The following is a 6,000-nucleotide window of genomic DNA, read 5'->3' on the forward strand; positions in this document are numbered from 1 at the left end:
GGCTCATTTAGGACAAAATTGCTTTCTTTTACCTTCAACAAAAATGTATTCCCATTACTTATATCTTTCTTACACATACAGAGTTTCTTTCCTTATTTCCATCAGTCTTAATTACGTTTAGCAGAATTTTGCACTCTCAGAGATCTTAGTCTCCAGTGAAAACTAAATAGTAACCAACTGTAAACTGTTACACCGGAATTCTTTAGACAAATTTAGGCAAATTTATGAATCAGTTAAGCACAAGGCATCTTTACCAACAGACTCAAATATCCTTATTTTCTCTGCAATAGGAAGTCAAAAGCACAAACCTATGTCCAGTAATCAATGCTTTAGCACTTTATTCTATTTGGAGAAGACCTAGATGTCCAATAAATTTAATCCCATTTATCATCCAAGCAAAACTTTAAAGTTTCAGGTTACCGAAGACTCTGAAAGCTATCTTAACAATTACCCATGAAAACTTCGAGACAGACCAGATTAACCATCATTTTAAATCATCTTTTTGCTAACAAATTGCAACAGAGATAATAGGAGCTTATTTGACCTGAAGCAAACCTTGGTAGAATACAAGTTTCACATTTAATGCTGATAATTTTAAAGACATGTCTATCTTAATTAAACCAACAAACTTAAATTAGTTTAAATATCAAATTTGTTCCACCTGGGTCCACTTAAAAGTCAATCAATTTGTTCCCCATTGTCAATTTTTTTTTTTACCTGAGACAGTGGTAGGGAAATCTGAAGAGGGCAGTGTTAAGTCCAGGGGGTGCTCTTCTTGCTCCCTGACAGCGAGGGTAGGAGGAGCCAATGGTGCCTGAGGCACTGAGGATGGTGCAGAAGCCAGTTTTGCAGGCCACACCCAAGGTGCTGCAGAAACGGAGGGGAAGGGGAAGGCAGAAGAGGTGAGGTGCTGCCAGAAGGCAGAGAAAAAGAGTTCCCGGTTCTAAACATCGTCAGCTTGGACAGATGAGCAGACGCCATATTTTTTTCCACCAAAGTGGAATTAGGCAGCCCATGTCAGGCCGAAACAAAGGGAGTTTTGGCAGCTGCTTGGGAATATTCCTTAAAGTCCCTGTCCTGAGGTAGACTAACCACAGTTGTCTCTAATTATAGCCATTAATCCGGGAAATGAGGGAGAAGCCCCCACATCTATTAGGAGGAGGAACAGTGAGAGAGTCAGCGTCCCCTTTGCTAGGAATGGCTTGTGTTTCCTCCAGCAAATTCGGTTTATTTGGAGGAGGCTTATTTAGATAATTATCATCCAATATGTCAGGAGGGAGTTTACTGGCTTGGTTACTGATCAAACACATTCTACAAGAGGCCCTTAGGTCTGGGTCCTGATCTAGAGCCCTGTTTCCTGCAGAAGAGATCTAACTGACAGATCCTACCGAGGCCATGCAGTATTACAGGAGATCAGTGCTTCCCTAAATTTTGCAATCTGAATTGTTTCCAGTGGGTTAAAAGGCACCCCAAGGGTGAGTCCTTGGGAACTAAAGAAGAAGCCTACTGAGGCCATGCTAGAGAAGGTCCATTACCAAAAATCCCCCCCCGCCCCCCCCACTCCTGGGTCCCACACAGGATATGTTAGGGGTTTTGTGTGTTAAGAGTGACTGGAGGCATCCCTCAAACAAAATCACTATTGATCACCATCCTCCCTTACCTTGAAGGCATTCCTGCTGTAAGAGGCCCCGTAGGAGGGATGCTGGTGTTCTTCCCCTTCTCCATCGCATCCTAGGCTACAGATGGGTGCCTCGTGAATGGACGGAAACTTCGTACCATTACGTCCCATGGCCTGAGGGTCACGCCTTATTTTTCCTTGCCTTCGGGAACCTGCTGTTTTTAAGCCATGGAAAACACTAGAAACGTTTTACAAGGGGAAATTACCCAATTTTGTAGCTTAAGTAGTTAGTAGCAGACATTGACAGAAAACCATAAAGATAAATCCATCATGGTTCTAAATGACATTCCAACACATGTAGCCTCTATAACCAACTTCCCTAGGAAACAGTCCCCAGATGGGTTTTAATTCAATTGGATACTAGTTTCAGCTGTGTCCCCCTCCCCGCTCCGTGGAGGTCCTGTGGCCAGAAGTGGCCCAGTAGCAGGCCAGGAGCTGTTTCTCAAAAGGAAAGTAGTTATCTGCAGAGGATGTCAGGGCTTTGCTTCAAAATTCTAAGGGCCTACACTATGATCCTCCTATAGGGACCTGCTGAAGGCTCCAGACAGCATCACCATATGCCACTAACACTTTCAACATCATTGGATCTGCTGGATCTTCTGCCCAAGTGGCAGAGCAGCTCACACAGCAGTCTGGACCAGTTGAGGGGTCTTCTGTTATTCTGGACCCCACTCAAAACTGCAGCTCTTGGAGTCACTTGGTAAATGGGCTAGAGTAACAAACCCAAATGTGGGATATGTTACCTCCCAAATCCAAAGAGGCCCACTAGGTGTCATGCTTCTTTTTTGCTTGTAGAAGCCAGACACAACTTATCCTTTACTTTTAATGGGATGTCTCAAGGTGTCCCACATCATTGGACCCCCCCTGGAAATTTTACTGAGGAAAAAGGTCCTGAAATTTTGTTGGATTTATGCCTTGCTCTCTGACATGCAAATGTCTTATCAATAAGTCTAGAGGGGTGGCTGCTTCTTGCTCATTAAGTCCAATCAGCATAATGTCATCAATATAATGGACAAGTGTGATTATCTTGTTTTTTTTTTTTTAAAGATTTTATTTATTTATTTGAGAGAGAGAATGAGATAGAGAGAGCATGAGAGGGGGGAGGGTCAGAGGGAGAAGCAGACTCCCTGCTGAGCAGGGAGCCCGATGTGGGACTCGATCCCGGGACTCCAGGATCATGACCTGAGCCGAAGGCAGTCGCTTAACCAACTGAGCCACCCAGGCGCCCAACAAGTGTGATTATCCTGTGGAAGGGAAAGGCAATCAAGATCCTTGAGGACTTAATTATGACATAAAACTAGAGAGTTGATATGTCTCTGGGGTAAGACAATGAAGGTTTTGTTGTTGGCCTTGTCAGCTAAAAGCAAAGTGCTTCTGGCTGTCTTTACTAACTGGTATTGAGAAAAAAGTGTGGGCCAGATTAATACCTGCATACCAGGTACCATAATGTGAAATAATACAAAATACGTGTATTGGTCTCTGCCTGCAGTTCCTGGCACAGAGCTCCTAAAACCCTTGTAATTTCCTAAGTGATAAGAACACCAGGAACATCTCTTGTTCTAATATTGGTCTTTGACCTCTTTTCCTGACATAGGGCTCCCAAAACCCTTGTAATTTTCTGGGTGGCTGGTATGTCTTTTGTTCTGATGAGGCAACTCTGGTTGGGCTCCTGGAGGGCTCCTGGATGAGGGCTGGTCCCAGGAAAGACCAAGCCATGATTAGAAGCTTGGAATTTTCAACCCCGCCTTCCCATCTCTTAAGAAGGGAGAAGGGCTGAAAATAGAGGTAATAATCAATCATGCCTACATGATGAAGCCTCCATAAAAATCCGAATAGAATGGGATTCCAAGAACTTCCAGGTTGTTGAACACTAGTGGAGGTTCTAGGAGAGTGGTGCACCACTTCGCACATGCCTGGCCCTACGCATCTCTTCCATCTGGCTGTTTCTGATTGTATCCTTTTATAATAAACCAGTGATCCAGTAAGGAAAAGAAACCTCTGGAACAACAAGACTTGATGAGCTTTGGGCTTGGTTAACATATCCACATCTGGGGAGGGTGGTGCACCCCAGTTTCGTGGGGACAGAAGATCCTGCACTCAGGACTCTTCCAAACCTTGCTCTATGTACCTTTTCATCTGGCTGTTCATCTGTATTCTTCATAACATCCTTCATAATAAACCGGTGTTAAAAAGAAAACCATAGGCCCAACATGGTGTCACTTAGGTTAAGGCTCCAAGTCAGTAAAACCAACACTTAATACTTAACCTACCTGCAGTTTCAACCCCCGAGGAATATAAGCTTTAGCCAGTCAACGTGGAATTCCCTGGTCAATACTAGGAAATTTACTGATAGACCCTTACCACTCCCCTTAGGAGGGCAACCTTGCCTAACCAGTGGATTCCTTGCTAATAAATTCCTTTCTTCTTCTTTTTTTTAAATGCCCTCTCTCTGCCTTTATTTTTATTTTTATTTTTTTAAAGATTTTATTTATTTATTTGAGAGAGAGAGAATGAGAGACAGAGAGCACGAGAGGGAAGAGGGCAGAGGGAGAAGCAGACCCCCTGCTGAGCAGGGAGCCCGATGTGGGACTCGATCCCGGGACTCCAGGATCATGACCTGAGCCGAAGGCAGTCGCTTAACCAACTGAGCCACCCAGGCGCCCTCTGCCTTTATTTTTTTTAAAAGATTTTATTTATTTATTTGAGAGAGAGAGAAAGAGTGCACGAGCAGGGTGAGGGTCAGAGGGCGAAGCAGACTCCCAACGAGCAGGGAGCCGGATGAGGGGCTTGATCCTAGCACTCGGGCATTCCGCTCTCTCTGCCTTTAAAACCTTTCTTTTGTCAGTGCAGCTCCCCTCTACTTGCTAGATGGGATGCTGCCCAATTCATGAGTTATTTAATAAAGCTGATTAGATCTTCACATTTACTTGGTTTTTAACTTGTTTTTTAATGCTGGTAAACGGAAGTAAATGTTTCTCTGAGTTCTGTGAAGCACTCTAGAATATTAATCAAATCCAAGAAGGGGTTGTGAAAGCCTCTGATTTACAGCCAGTCAGTCAGAAGCACAGGTAACAACCTGGACTTGCAATTAATGGGGGCAGTCCTTCACCTATGGGATCTGACACTATCTCCAGATAGATGATGTTAGATATAAGTTTTGTAGGACACCCAATCAGTGTCCACTGAGAACTGGAGAATTGCCTGGTGGTATTACATTGAAGGCATGGAGAAGGACGAAGGAGAGAATCCTGGAGAACATCAAAATGTACAGGGGAGGTAGAGGAGCTTGAGAAGCAGCCCGAGAAAGAGCACAAGCAATAAGCAGGAAATCAAGATAGAGTAATACCAGGAGAGTCAAGAGAAGACAGAGCTTAAGGATAGGGGAGTTCCTTTTTATTTTTTTTTAAAGATTTTATTTATTTATTCATAAGAGACAGAGAGAGAGGCAGAGGGAGAAGCAGGCTCGCCACTGAGCAGGGAGCCCAATGCAGGACTCGATCCCAGGACTCTGGGATCATGACCTGAGCCGAAGGCAGATGCTTAACCATCTGAGCCACCCAGGCACCCAAGGATAGGGGAGTTCCAATAAAAGATGGTGGAGTAAAGATTTAATCACTCCCTTCCTAAAATACCAAAATGAATGCTAAAACGAATATTAGAAAAGAACACTCCCTCTGCAACAAAATTAGAATGTGGTTACAGCCCAAATCACTGACTATAAGGAATGTCGGCCAAGTATTGCAAAAACTTGAACCAAAACAAGAAAGGACACCTGGAACAGATACTTCCCAAATATCAAGAGAGTCATACATTTCTCTAAAAGTAAGTGAGAAGGCCCTAAGAGACGTATTTAAGCATCCTTGGCTAGGACAATGAGGATTAGGAGCACAGGTGTGTCATGGTTGAAGCAGAGAACACTCTTCAGCAAAGTCCCAGCATGCACCACAGCTGTGGAGGCAATGTGGGTGCCATCTTTATTTTGCCTGCTGTTTCCCAGACTCTCACTGGGGAAAAATTGCCTGGAGGGGAGGCAGGAATAGGAAGGCCTGCCTCCGCCAATTTTATGAGCTGTTGATTTTAGACAGTTGAACAGAGATAACTAAACAGCAAATATCTAAATAAGATATACCAGTAAACTCTGAGAGCCATATGGAGAACTGCCATATAGAGCACTGCCTAGATGATGTGCTTTTCCAAAAATGAGATGGGTGGGGGGGGGGGGGATGCAAAAAAAGAGGAAGAGATGTGATAAGAGATGTGATAGAGCAGATGATACATCAGATTGGTTAGAAAATGTCCTGATGCAACAAGATTGCATGGAA

Source organism: Leptonychotes weddellii, chromosome 5 (assembly GCF_054177405.1).
Source record: "Leptonychotes weddellii isolate Sample4059 chromosome 5, ASM5417740v2, whole genome shotgun sequence".
Lineage (NCBI taxonomy): Eukaryota > Metazoa > Chordata > Mammalia > Carnivora > Phocidae > Leptonychotes > Leptonychotes weddellii.